Raw genomic sequence first — 14,206 nt, forward strand, 5'->3', positions numbered from 1 at the left:
CCAGCGGCAAGAGCTGCAATGCTAGTGACACCTAACTCTAATATACATCAAGGTCACAAGCAGAAATTCATGTAGAGTGGAGCTATTGCGAGTTGCTACATGTCAAACGGTCATTTTAACACACGTCACAGGTAGATGGTTAAGAATTGAGCAAATACTGTGGAAAAATGCATTTCTTGGTGCCAAAGAATAAAGAATAACATCTTTCAGCATTATAAATCCAAAATATGAGTATCTTTTAGCGTTATTAAACCTTAGTGTTATTTTCGGGCTGTATAATTATGAACTTGCATGGCCTTGCATCTGTCTCAGTTCTGGTCCTGTTAGATTCCCTGCCCCCATCCTTTCAGTGCCAAGTAGTATTTTCAGAATTACTATCCACCACTAGAAGTTGGTAGAGAGGTAGATCACTAGATCTGATGCCACCAGCAGGTTTATTACTATCATTTTAAATGTTGGCTTTAGGTAATTTGTAGGCATTGTTCATGTTAATTCTGAAAGTTTAATACATTCTGTACACCAAATTGGTTGTTGGTGGTAAGGAGCACACGAGCCTGATTTGGAGGGTGTGGAGGGGTGACACCAGTTGGTCAGAAAACTGAGGGATAGAATTGCTGACTTGAGTGTACAGAAGCCTGATTTGTATGTCTTTATTTGTTTGTGTGCATGTCGGGGGGTGGGGGTGGGGTGTCTGTCTGTAAGACTTGTGAATTCTAGTTGATATTATGAAGTTGTCGTCATGAAATTTCCTAATCATAGGAAACCTCTTTCTATGCGTATCCATCCTGATGGACAGGACCTACAGCAGGTACTCACTAGGCTGCGGACAATGGGAAACATACTTATGCTAAGTAGGGAAGCAGTTTGGCCAAGTTGATGTTAAGGAGAATGGGGGTTAGGAGTGGAAAGTTCCTGAAGGTTGACAGAGAACAAAAGGTTCTAAAAGAAATCACTGGGGGAAGAGCCACAGGACAGTTGGGGCAGAGGAAGGCAGGGGATAAACTGGCCAAGGTAAGGTTATCTGAGCCGGGGGAGAAGGCTGGGTTTTTGTGCATATAAGTGATGCATTGCAACAGAAGGATGTTGGATGACACCAAGTGACCCTAATCCAGGCCCATAGAATGGTTTGGTGTGTTGAGGAAACAGACAGGGAATTGCATATCGGGTTTACAATTTTGGTTCCAATCTGTGTATTTTCTGTGTGTTTAAGTAAATAGCACTAGGGTGTTAGAATCCTGGGCAAAGTGTTTGCATGTTATAATCTACACCAAGATGGACAACGTGAGCCTGAGAAGGAGCCAGAATGTACCAATATACATTGCCAAAGAGCCACAGTTATAGAAGAGATGAGAGGTGGGTAGGTTACTCTGGGCTGCCATCCAAACTCCCTTGAGGCTGTCATCCGCTTCCTGCTCTCCCTGGAACTGCTCCATAAGACGTTAGTTCCTCGTTATGCTGTGAACTTCGGCTGGGTCACACGAAGCGATGCAGATAATGTGGGTGTCTCCATTGACTGTGAACTGCTCTACGCTGGTGCGCTAGGTGGTGTTTCAGGCTCCAGTTGACCTTGCACCAGTTTAGCTGCTGCTGCAGGTGCAGGCTTCATGGAGCTCCTTGGGTGCTGGCTCCTGACTCTGGGGGGGTGGTTCTAAGGGCAGGCTGTGATGCTGACTGCTCTGCCTGATCTGATCCTTGCATGGGTTCTGGCTGGGTCCCAGGAACTGGATCTACAACCACAGTCATGGATTCTGGTCTGGGGTATGGTTCCGCCACCTCCGGCTGGGTCAGCGAGCCAATGGTATCTACCCTGTTCGTCTCTCCAGTTGGGAGGACAGACAGAAAGACAGAAAAAGGGAGACGTTTCGTCAGTTTTACAAAGTTCAAGCCCCATGCGCACTCACTTCCTTTTACCTATGAAATGCAGCGAGACTACTTAACGCTTCAGAAGTAAAGCAAATAGAGAAGAGCTCCGCGGCCATCGGCGGGACGCCCCCCCGCTGGCCGCTCCGCGGCCATCGGCGGGACGCCCCCCCGCTGGCCGCTCCGCGGCCATCGGCGGGACGCCCCCCCGCTGGCCGCTCCGCGGCCATCGGCGGGACGCCCCCCCGCTGGCCGCTCCGCGGCCATCGGCGGGACGCCCCCCCGCTGGCCGCTCCGCGGCCATCGGCGGGACGCCCCCCCGCTGGCCGCTCCGCGGCCATCGGCGGGACGCCCCCCCGCTGGCCGCTCCGCGGCCATCGGCGGGACGCCCCCCCGCTGGCCGCTCCGCGGCCATCGGCGGGACGCCCCCCCGCTGGCCGCTCCGCGGCCATCGGCGGGACGCCCCCCCGCTGGCCGCTCCGCGGCCATCGGCGGGACGCCCCCCCGCTGGCCGCTCCGCGGCCATCGGCGGGACGCCCCCCCGCTGGCCGCTCCGCGGCCATCGGCGGGACGCCCCCCGCTGGCCGCTCCGCGGCCATCGGCGGGACGCCCCCCCGCTGGCCGCTCCGCGGCCATCGGCGGGACGCCCCCCCGCTGGCCGCTCCGCGGCCATCGGCGGGACGCCCCCCCGCTGGCCGCTCCGCGGCCATCGGCGGGACGCCCCCCCGCTGGCCGCTCTGCGGCCATCGGCGGGACGCCCCCCCGCTGGCCGCTCCGCGGCCATCGGCGGGACGCCCCCCCGCTGGCCGCTCCGCGGCCATCGGCGGGACGCCCCCCGCTGGCCGCTCCGCGGCCATCGGCGGGACGCCCCCCCGCTGGCCGCTCCGCGGCCATCGGCGGGACGCCCCCCCGCTGGCCGCTCCGCGGCCATCGGCGGGACGCCCCCCGCTGGCCGCTCCGCGGCCATCGGCGGGACGCCCCCCCGCTGGCCGCTCCGCGGCCATCGGCGGGACGCCCCCCCGCTGGCCGCTCCGCGGCCATCGGCGGGACCCCCCCGCTGCCGCTCCGCGGCCATCGGCGGGACGCCCCCCGCTGGCCGCTCCGCGGCCATCGGCGTGAACGCCCACCCGCGGGCCGCTCCGCGGCCATCGGCGGGAACGCCCCCCCGCTGGCCGCTCCGCGGCCATCGGCGGGACGCCCCCCCGCTGGCCGCTCCGCGGCCATCGGCGGGACGCCCCCCCGCTGGCCGCTCCGCGGCCATCGGCGGGACGCCCCCCCGCTGGCCGCTCCGCGGCCATCGGCGGGACGCCCCCCCGCTGGCCGCTCCGCGGCCATCGGCGGGACGCCCCCCCGCTGGCCGCTCCGCGGCCATCGGCGGGACGCCCCCCGCTGGCCGCTCCGCGGCCATCGGCGGGACGCCCCCCCGCTGGCCGCTCCGCGGCCATCGGCGGGACGCCCCCCCGCTGGCCGCTCCGCGGCCATCGGCGGGACGCCCCCCGCTGGCCGCTCCGCGGCCATCGGCGGGACGCCCCCCGCTGGCCGCTCCGCGGCCATCGGCGGGACGCCCCCCGCTGGCCGCTCCGCGGCCATCGGCGGGACGCCCCCCCGCTGGCCGCTCCGCGGCCATCGGCGGGACGCCCCCCCGCTGGCCGCTCCGCGGCCATCGGCGGGACGCCCCCCGCTGGCCGCTCCGCGGCCATCGGCGGGACGCCCCCCGCTGGCCGCTCCGCGGCCATCGGCGGGACGCCCCCCGCTGGCCGCTCCGCGGCCATCGGCGGGACGCCCCCCCGCTGGCCGCTCCGCGGCCATCGGCGGGACGCCCCCCGCTGGCCGCTCCGCGGCCATCGGCGGGACGCCCCCCGCTGGCCGCTCCGCGGCCATCGGCGGGACGCCCCCCCGCTGGCCGCTCCGCGGCCATCGGCGGGACGCCCCCCGCTGGCCGCTCCGCGGCCATCGGCGGGACGCCCCCCCGCTGGCCGCTCCGCGGCCATCGGCGGGACGCCCCCCGCTGGCCGCTCCGCGGCCATCGGCGGGACGCCCCCCCGCTGGCCGCTCCGCGGCCATCGGCGGGACGCCCCCCCGCTGGCCGCTCCGCGGCCATCGGCGGGACGCCCCCCCGCTGGCCGCTCCGCGGCCATCGGCGGGACGCCCCCCCGCTGGCCGCTCCGCGGCCATCGGCGGGACGCCCCCCCGCTGGCCGCTCCGCGGCCATCGGCGGGACGCCCCCCCGCTGGCCGCTCCGCGGCCATCGGCGGGACGCCCCCCGCTGGCCGCTCCGCGGCCATCGGCGGGACGCCCCCCCGCTGGCCGCTCCGCGGCCATCGGCGGGACGCCCCCCCGCTGGCCGCTCCGCGGCCATCGGCGGGACGCCCCCCCGCTGGCCGCTCCATCGGCTGGTTGTACACCTGGGCTGGGATTCAGTGCTTGCCAGGAGGTGTAGGAAAAGAGAGAGTGAACAAGGAAAACGACAAAAGCGTAGTTGTTTTAGACATGCTGCAGTTAAAGGAATGTAAGAAAAAGCATTGGAACAGGCTTTACTCACCACTATGTGCTTCCTCATGGCCAGGCAGAGCATCACAGTGTCCTTGTCAACAGTCACTCTGGGGCTGGGGTGGTTTCTTGCAGATAACTCACCCCTCCAGCCAGGGCACAGTCTTTAGCCTGTTCTTTCCAGGGTCAGCGATCCACACTCAAATTCAAAACTATTTTAACAGAAATAAACAGCTGACAGGTAGTGAGCTGATGAAAAAGGAGTAGTTAAGAAAACATATAATTATAGGATAAGTTAAGTTACACAGTTTTTGGAGGGAGAAGGTAAATCGGGGCTAATGAAACTGAGTCATTTAGACAGCCATGCATACCTGGGTCATTTAGACAGCCATTTTCTTCCAAAGGACCTATGGAATAAGGAAATAAAAATTTCAAAAGCAAGTGCAACCTGGAGTGAGGCTCCCCACCTCCTTAACTTTGTATCCAATGTGGACAAAGTAAATCTCTTCATGTTAATTTGCTGCTGAAAGAATCCCTTCTGCAGACAGGGGTCTAGCAGCACATGGAGTCACACAATATAAAAGTGGCCAAGGACAGTAAGTCATTTACTGTTCGCCAATGGTGCTATCATCAGCTGGTTGCACACCTGGGCTGGGATACAGTGCTTGCCAGGAGGTGTAGGAAAAGAGAGAGTGGACAAGGAAAATGACAAAAGCGTAGTTGTTTTAGACATGCTGCAGTTAAAGGAATGTAAGAAAAAGCATTGTAACAGGGTTTACTCACCACAGTTTTTGGAGGGAGAAGGTAAATCGGGGCTAATGAAACTGAGTCATTTAGACAGCCATGCATACCTGAGTCATTTAGACAGCCATGCATACCTGAGTCCTGAGAGTGGACAAGGAAAATGACAAAAGCGTAGTTGTTTTAGACATGCTGCAGTTAAAGGAATGTAAGAAAAAGCATTGTAACAGGGTTTACTCACCACAGTTTTTGGAGGGAGAAGGTAAATCGGGGCTAATGAAACTGAGTCATTTAGACAGCCATGCATACCTGAGTCATTTAGACAGCCATTTTCTTCCAAAGGACCTATGGAATAAGGAAATAAAAATTTCAAAAGCAAGTGCAACCTGGAGTGAGGCTCCCCACCTCCTTAACTTTGTATCCAATGTGGACAAAGTAAATCTCTTCATGTTAATTTGCTGCTGAAAGAATCCCTTCTGCAGACAGGGGTCTAGCAGCACATGGAGTCACACAATATAAAAGTGGCCAAGGACAGTAAGTCATTTACTGTTCGCCAATGGTGCTATCATCAGCTGGTTGCACACCTGGGCGGGGATACAGTGCTTGCCAGGAGGTGTAGGAAAAGAGAGAGTGGACAAGGAAAATGACAAAAGCGTAGTTGTTTTAGACATGCTGCAGTTAAAGGAATGTAAGAAAAAGCATTGTAACAGGGTTTACTCACCACTATGCACTTCGTCATGGCCAGGCATAGCATCACAGTGTCCTTGTCAACAGTCACTCTGGGGCTGGGGTGGTTTCTTGCAGATAACTCACCCCTCCAGCCAGGGCACAGTCTTTAGCCTGTTCCTTCCAGGGTCAGCGATCCACATTCAAATTCAAAACTATTTTAACAGAAATAAAAAGCTTCCAGCCTCTCCACAGCTCCGTCTTCAGGGAGGTCACATTCAGACTGCAGCCCCCTCTCTGCACAGCTAAATCAAATCCTCTTCCCATATTACAATTTTCCCTGTGCCAAAGGTGCTATCATCAGCTGGTTGTACACCTGGGCTGGGATACAGTGCTTGCCAGGAGGTGTAGGAAAAGAGAGAGTGGACAAGGAAAACGACAAAAGCGTAGTTGTTTTAGACATGCTGCAGTTAAAGGAATGTTAGAAAAAGCATTGTAACAGGGTTTACTCACCATTATGCGCTTCCTCATGGCCAGGCAGAGCATCACAGTGTCCTTGTCAACAGTCACTCTGGGGCTGGGGTGGTTTCTTGCAGATAACTCACCCCTCCAGCCAGGGCACAGTCTTTAGCCTGTTCCTTCCAGGGTCAGAGATCCACACTCAAATTCAAAACTATTTTAACAGAAATAAAAAGCTTCCAGCCTCTCCACAGCTCCTTCCTCAGCGAGGTCACATTCAGACTGCAACCCCCTCTCTGCACAGCTAAATCAAATCCTCTACCCATATTACAATTTTCCCTGTGCCATTTCCTTCCTCGCCTCTTTCCTTCCCTTCTAGGTCTCCCAGTCTGTCCCCTGGGTGCTCACTCAACACCCTGCAGGCACCTTTTGACTCCCTGCATTCTGTTTCCTCCAGCCCTTCCTCAGCTGGGCCCACTCAGTAGTTAACCTGAAATCACCTAATTTCTCTCAGGTGGGGCCCATTCTGTAATCAGGGCTGGCTGCCTCAGGGGCTCTCTATTATTATCACAGAGCTCTGGATGAGCTCTGAGAGATGATCTCCCTCTTTCTCTCCATTTCTATCTCTCTCTCTCTATATATATATATAGAGAGAGAGACAGATAGATATGAATTTTATTATCAGGCTTTGGCTCTGACCCTCTTACACCAATCACTGTAACTGGCTTCTACTCTGGGTTATCTGTTTTCTTTTAATGCTATTAGGCCAGCCAATGGGGCCATGCTGCATTCCATGAGCTGAGGATCTGGCCTATTGTTCTCATGTTGGGCCAGATTATGCCACCCTTATGTTGACTATACAATACCCCACAAGCAAGTCCCATTGAAATCAGTGTTAGAAGAGAGAGGTATTACTCAGTGTGAGATAACAACTATAGCGCCTATGTCTTGTCTATTTATGTCCTTCTGCTTGTATGTCAGTCTGTGTTGTGATCCTGTGTGTCATATCAGTGCACTTACATGTTCTCATACATTATACAAAGAAGTATCTGACAGATGTTCAAGGAGCAGATTTATACCACACAGATTTATACACGCGGAGAATTGATGCATGCTGACTTGCATATTTAGGGTTTTTTTTGAAAGTCATAAAATGTCAACATAGAAGACAGTTTCGCATTGTATTATTTTGCAAATGTCAGTTGCATACATGCTGCATTTATCTGTGCATTTGATCATCACCAGCGTGAATACACAGTTAAGTAAATGAAAACAATCACCCCACTAGATATGAAATTGTTCTTTTGTGAAAGGAGTTATGCTGAAGGGTTGCCATGTTGTCAGAAGGTCAGACGAATATAGGGCAAGAAGAGCTTGTCTTTTACCCAAAAAGGTCCCCAAGGTGGGAAAGCCCCTCAAGGGAAATTAGGATTAAGAGGGTTTAGTTGATGGCCCTTACTGGTTATCTAGCACAGTTTTGGTCTAACATGGAGATGAAGCTGCCCATAAAAGGAAAAGTACAGGCAAGCTTGACACAGACCAAAAGAGGATAAGAAAGAGAAATGATGTGGGAAATATGCCATGAATGTTGTTGTGGTGCCATAATTGTTAGATGAACAGTAGGAGTAGGGGAAATATAGAAGATAATTATTTAGACCTAGTTGGAAGATCTGTTATTTTCTAAAAGGTATTTATGGACTGGACAGCCCAACAGTTTTTGACATTTTATAAAGCCTCTAGCTTTGTGAAACAGTTTTCAGGATGGTGGCAGGACAATAAACATAACAGTGTCTAGTAGAATGGAGAAAACATCCTCCCCAAAATAAAAATGGGTGCCTTGAATAAATACACAGGGATGAACATGAAGAAAAAAGACACTAAAAATTATGAAAAGAAACCACCACAGAAAAATATGTATCTCGCTTTCTGTGTTTTTTGACAGGTGGGATATGAATTTGCTCCACGTTTAAGAATAGAAAACAGATCCAAAAATCAGTAGGTGTGCTTCTCCCAGCTCCAGTTATTAGGTAGCCAAAATCTCATGAGCGAGTCTAAAAATGGGATTTTTTTTTATGATCAGAGTCGTCGCCAGCACTGGAGTTGCTGACTTTCTTGGTTTCCTATAGATGCCAACAGACTTGGCAACAGTCTATTTGAATGATCTACATCTGCTTTTTCTGTCCTACGCTTTTCCCAGGTTAATCATTACTGATGGGGAGTTTACATAAAGCCCCTGAAGATAGTATGTAAAAGGGAAGCGTTAAAATGGCCTGCTTGAAGAGAGGTTACATCAAATTGCTTCTATGCTTTGGCTGGGCCCATATTTTTCTTGCCCATTCTGTCAAAGTAAAGTGTCTACACTTTATATGCTAACTCAGGGGTGGGCAAACTATGGCCTGTGGGACTGTCTTGCCCGGCCCCCAAGCTCCTGGCCTGGGAGACTAACCCCAGCCCCTTCCCCGCAGCCTCAACTCACTCGCTCTGCCGCCAGCGCAAAGCTCTGGGCATCTGGGCTGCGAGCTTCTGGGGCAGCGCAGCTGCAGAGCCCGGCCTGACCCAGTCTCTGTGCTGCGTGGTGGTGGTGGCAGTGACAGACTTGAAGTGTTATATCCTTGGGGCAGCCGGTGTAGGAAGCAATCACTTGAGGCCAGAGAGCAGGCAGCTAACCAAAACCTCCATTTTATTTACATATATACAGAGAGCTCCTCAACCGGTTGGAACCGGTTGAGCTAACCCATAATAATCTAACTCAGTTGCCATAGCAACAAAACCATGACAACCAAATACACAACATGAAGGTGGCAATTTTGCAACAAAAAACTTCAAAAACAGACTCCAAAGAGAGACTGCTGAACTCAAATTAATATGCAAATTAGATACAATTAACTTAGGTTTAAACAGAGACTAGGAATGGTTGGGTCATTACACCAATTGAATCTATTTCCCTATGTTAACTTCTCCTCACATCTTCTATGGGTCATCTCAATTATCACTTCAAAAGTTTTTTTTTCTCCTGCTGCTGATAGCTCATCTCAATTGATTAGACTCTTCCTGTTGGTATGACTACTTCCACCTTTTCATGTTCTCTGTATATATAAAGCTCTCCTGTGTCTTCCATTCTATGCATCCGAAGAAGTGAGTTGTAGCCCATGAAAGTTTATGCTGAAATAAATTTGTTAGTCTCTAAGGTGCCACAAGTACTTTTTGTTCTTTTTGCGGATACAGACTAACACGACTGCTACTCTGAAACCTAAACTATTGTTGTATGTAAAGTAAATAAAAAAATTAAAATGTTTAAGAAACTTCATTTAAAATTAAATTAAAATGCAGAGCTCCCCAGACCGGTGGCCAGGACCCGGTGTGCCTTTAAGGACCATTTTGGTATGGGATGATTGACATGGCTGATGACAGTGACGCCCGTATTGATTGACGGCAAGAGCCGCAGGCCAGTGAGCATGGTGGTGAACGTTCCATTGTGCTTCAGGGAAGGGGCCATGTGGCAGGTGTCTTGGGAAAGTTGGCAGGAGCACTGGGGGAAGGGGCTGGGGGGGTGCAGAGCAGTTGGTAGGGCATGTGATAGTGTGCTGGGCTCTGAGCAGCACGGTAGTGGAAGATGCCAAGCTGGTAAAATGGGTGACATAGATGGGTACTCCGGAGAGTGCAAAGGATTAGACGTGGGAGGGTGAGTTTGCAGTTCTGGAGCAGTAGGCGCAGCAAGGGTGTCCATATGGCAAGGTGACTGGCATTTGGCGAACTGGTTGCTGGCAATGTGTGCTCTGGGGAATACCAGTAGCAGGGGCCAGAGGATTTGAAGTCCATGTGAGCCATGTGGCCCGAAGGTGCACACAGTGGAGAAGATGTAGCAGTTGGCAGAGCTGGGATGTTCTCAGATTACCACAGCTAGCAGAGTGGCTCCGGGTGAATATTTGGAGCCATCTATCAATCTCGAGTCTTTTACCATGCTCCTCGCTCTGGATTCTAGTGGGATGACTCGGGATGGTGGATTGAGTGGGTGGTACCGAGCTGGGGGTGTGATATTGTGCAGAGCATGTGAACATGGAGAAAACAATAATCTCTAAGAGGCCTAGTCTAGTACCAGGATTTTGGTCACAGAGGAGAAACTTGGTAGGTCTAAGCAAGCAAGGTAGTCTCTGTTCCTGCCCACCTGGGGCCGCACATGGTCACTCGGATCCCTTTCTCGTGCTCCGGCATATCCCCCAGTTAACTGAAGCATCAAGTCCCAGAAGCCCTGGCTAACCACAATCACAGTAATCAGCCATTACATATTCCTCTCCTTTCGTTAAAGGAAGGAAAAAGTCCTGAAATTGGCTTTTTTCCCTGCTGAATAAGCAGCATTCCTAGGAACGTGGGAAGCTGGATGCTGGGAAGAGACAGATGGGGCTTGGTGTTTGCTGACAGTGCACCGGGGAGGTCCCAAAGCTAAACCCACCTGGCTTCCCTTTGAAGAAGAAATGTGGGTAGTTCAGGGGGAAGATTACAGGATTGGTCTGAACCTGCTGTGTCTGTAAACATTGTCTGCAGGTGAGAATTGATGGAGTCTCACAACAGCCCTCTGAAATAGAAATTAGTTCACCAGTTTTAATGATGGGGAACCAGGCTCAGAGAAAGGTTAAGGGACTTGCTCAGGGTCACAGAGAGAGTCAGTGGCAGAGCCAGGAGTAGACCCTGGAGTCCCGATTCTTAGTCTCGTACGCAAATTGGTACAGCACATTTCCTTCCACACAGTTAGAAACAGCGCCCGAGAGTCCCGACTTCTAGCCCCCTGTCTTTAACCATTACATAGCCCTGCCTCTTTTTACAGGGGTTGTGCCTATGCGTATGCCTGTGCCACAGTGGCACAAATACGGAGCTGCAGCTATGCTACCCCAGTGCTATAACGTAGACGCTTCCTACATCAGTGTAGGGGTTTTCCAGTTAATCCACCTCTCCGAGAAGCAGTAGTTAGATTGACGGAAGAATTCTCCCATCAACCTAGCTGTATCTACACTGGGGGTTGGGTTGACCTAACTACATCTCACAGGGTGCAAAATTTTTCATAGCCCCAAGTGGCGTAGCAAAGTCGACCTCATATTTAAGTGTAGACCAGGCCTATGGTACGTTCCGTCGTGTTTGGGATTATAGAGATCAGGTGGCAATTTCAAGCAGTCTCAGAAAATGGCAGAAAGGCTGTTGATCACCAAGGATTTCCAGGACCCTCCATCCAGTCAGTAAAGGCAAAGGGTGTGAGTGTGTATGTGAGACAGAGAGACGGACACACACAAAACATTGTCAAACTTCCGAAGTTTACAAACCCCCTGTTTGCTCCAGGCTGCTTTCCTGGTGACTGCGATCCCTACTCCTAAATAGCCACTAGGAGGAGACAGCACCCTCCCGTTAAAGCCTCAGCACAGGACGCTCTCAGGAGACCTACCTTTCCCTCTGACCCTGTATCCAGGAAGGAAAGAAAAGACAGATTACATCCAGCTAAGCCTGTGGCCACTTGTCCCTGGCAAAACCCCACCCTTTGCATCCTGGCCATGGCAGTAGCGTGTTCCAGGCACCTTCCCCTGCATGTTCTGCCTTTAACTTAATGCCACGAAGCATGGGGTCTTCATTAAGCTGCAGCCTGGTGATTTGTGAGCATCTAGCTTGGATCCCGACATCCATCAGGTATCAGATACGTGTAGGTGGGGGGGGAGCAGGGGACGGAGCACTTAATGGCTGGGTGTCCCCGCTTCGGGGGCCCGGCCTGATTTATGAGTTCCTAAATAAGTCATGTTTATTGTAGCTGATCCAATGGGCTCTTTGTCTCTGTCTTACGTTTAAGCTGAAACACCAGTCAGCCACCGCGGCGGGTCTGTGAGCATCCACCATTCAAGTTTGCGTCCCTCCTGATGGCACCTGGAGAGAGGATAATTCTAAATAATAACCTTCCTCCCCACATCCTTCCATAGCACTTCGCTGTGGAAGGTCCCAGGGTGGTTTGCAAATGTGGAGGAGTGAAGCCTCATGATCCCCCCCCCCCACCTCGCGAGATGGGTTTGTATGGGTACCTATGTATATAGATGGGGAAACTGAGGCACAGCGTGGGGAAGGGGTTTTCTCACGCTCAGCCAGCGAGGCGGGGAAGAGAAGAACGAGACCGGGAAAGGGCAGTTTGGAAGGCTGCAGCATTTTAATTAAGATCAGAATTTGCTAGCTGGGAAGAAGTTTCCAACAGAGGAAGGGTTGGTCAGCTGCAGTGGGAAGAATTTGCGAGAGCTGCTGCCACCCAGGGTGACTGAAGCCGAGCAACCCTCCTCCTCCACCCAGTCCTGACCACAGGAGATGCTCCGAGCTGCCAGGCCTCCACCAAACCCAGCTCACTGCCACTGTCCACCCCCAGCCTCAGCGCTCTGTGCGGCCTGGTGTTCTCTTCCCACTCCGCTAAGAAAATCAAACAAGTCTCTGCAGAGAGATGGGAGACTGGAGGCTGCTGTCGCCTGCAAACGGCGCCTTTGTGCTTCTCGGCTGGTCCTAACTGGCGGGGAAGGCCTGGGCTCCTGGCAGACGGTGGCACCACTGCCCTGCAACAATCTGCTGCAGATAACCAGGGACCTCCCTCGCCAGCCTCCTGTCTCGAACCTCTCGCTCCCAAGCAAGGTGGACGTGAACCAGCTCAAGCAACGCCTGGCCTCTGGGGATAGCCTAGAGCAAGCACTCATGACCTGGGGCCTAGGACCCTGCTAAGGGGATGTGTCCGAGCCCAGGTCCTGCTGAGACTGAGGTCCGAGCCCCGTCACTTTGCAGGGTGGACGCAGCTCAAGCTGCAGACCCGAGTCAGAAGGTCTGCGTGGTGCCGTGTGGACGCATCAGCGCAGCGGCGAGACCCGGCTCCAGGAATTGCAAACCAGGGTTTACAATACAAAGCGGATGCTCAAGCGCAGGTTTGGAAACACCGAGTCCACAAGCCCGGATCCCGCAGACCTGGGCGTGGTGTGCTGCTGCCCTTGCTGCCTGCACTGGGGATAATAGCACTGCCCCGCCCCCGAAGGGCTGTGAGGAGAAATCCAGTGACGATTGCAAGGCGCTTTGATCCTATAAGAATCGGAATCCTTCCAGAGCCATCAAACATTGTCCAGGGCACAAACAAGGCTCCCTCATCCCTGTCGATCAGGGGTTGCTCTGTGCATGCCCTCGCTGCTGCTAAGTCCCGTACGTTTTCCTTCCCTTCCATGGAGGGATTCTTTTAGTCAGCCTCTTGGGAGCGTCCCTCTGACTGCCCAATGGCACAGCTGCCATGGCAGCTGTTCTGGCTTCGTCCTCAGCACGTGTTCCAGGTCTTCCCGGTTTCTTTTCTGGATAACGTTGGAAATAAGAAGTTGTTGGACTCTCCTTCAAAGAGCTTCCAACCTAAATAGACCAGGCAGACAAAGAGCAGGAGGGGAAACAGGCACTGTGAGGATACGTGATCTGCTCAAGGTCATGCAGCAGGGCAAAGATTAGAACTCGGGTCTCCTGGCTCCCAGTCCACTTAGATCACACTTATACACAGAGGCCTTGCTACTACTGCATGCATTGCGCATTGGTTGCCAAAGGCGCTCCAAAGTGCTTTAGTATCTTTCACAAGTTCATAGAGGAGTCCCCGCTGCGATCTCTGAAATGCAGCTACTTCTAGGGCGGAACGTGGCAACCGTTTCCCAGCTGCGTGGCAGCGCGCAGACGGAGGCAACCATGTAGGCACTGGGTTAGCACAAAATTAGTCGGGTCACAGCCCCACCTCTGCTAAGCGCAGGAAGCAGATCATCTTAGGTGAAGGGAGATTAAACCTTCAGTGACACGTGCCCTGGAGCTGAAAGGAGAATTGAAGCCGGTATCATTTAAAGTGGATTAGAAGATAGTAATTACATTGGAGAAAGGGTCAGGGAGGATTTGAATTGGCATATGCATCTCAGTCAACACGTGCGTAGCCCGGGGAAACAGGCTGCAGATAGACACAGAAATATGCTAC

The 14,206-nt window shown here is 53.6% G+C and overlaps 2 long non-coding RNA genes across 3 annotated transcripts; both read right to left on the minus strand.

Annotated features, from left to right (window-relative positions):
* Positions 1 to 4,756, minus strand: LOC123356466. Of its 2 annotated transcripts, none has more exons than XR_006575360.1 (3): positions 4,722 to 4,756; positions 4,403 to 4,562; positions 1 to 1,817 (listed from the first exon to the last, which is right to left on the minus strand). It is a non-coding gene; the product is annotated as an uncharacterized LOC123356466 (long non-coding RNA). The 2 variants fall into 2 exon arrangements; XR_006575359.1 differs by having other exon boundaries at positions 4,403 to 4,599; positions 4,722 to 4,736.
* Positions 4,757 to 5,346: 590 nt separating this feature from the next.
* On the minus strand, positions 5,347 to 6,697 carry LOC123356468. The gene is made up of 3 exons (XR_006575361.1): positions 6,271 to 6,697; positions 5,813 to 6,151; positions 5,347 to 5,436 (listed from the first exon to the last, which is right to left on the minus strand). It is a non-coding gene; the product is annotated as an uncharacterized LOC123356468 (long non-coding RNA).
* Between the last annotated feature and the right edge of the window lie 7,509 nt (positions 6,698 to 14,206).

The sequence above is a fragment of the Mauremys mutica genome, chromosome 25 (genome assembly GCF_020497125.1).
Source record: "Mauremys mutica isolate MM-2020 ecotype Southern chromosome 25, ASM2049712v1, whole genome shotgun sequence".
NCBI lineage: Eukaryota > Metazoa > Chordata > Testudines > Geoemydidae > Mauremys > Mauremys mutica.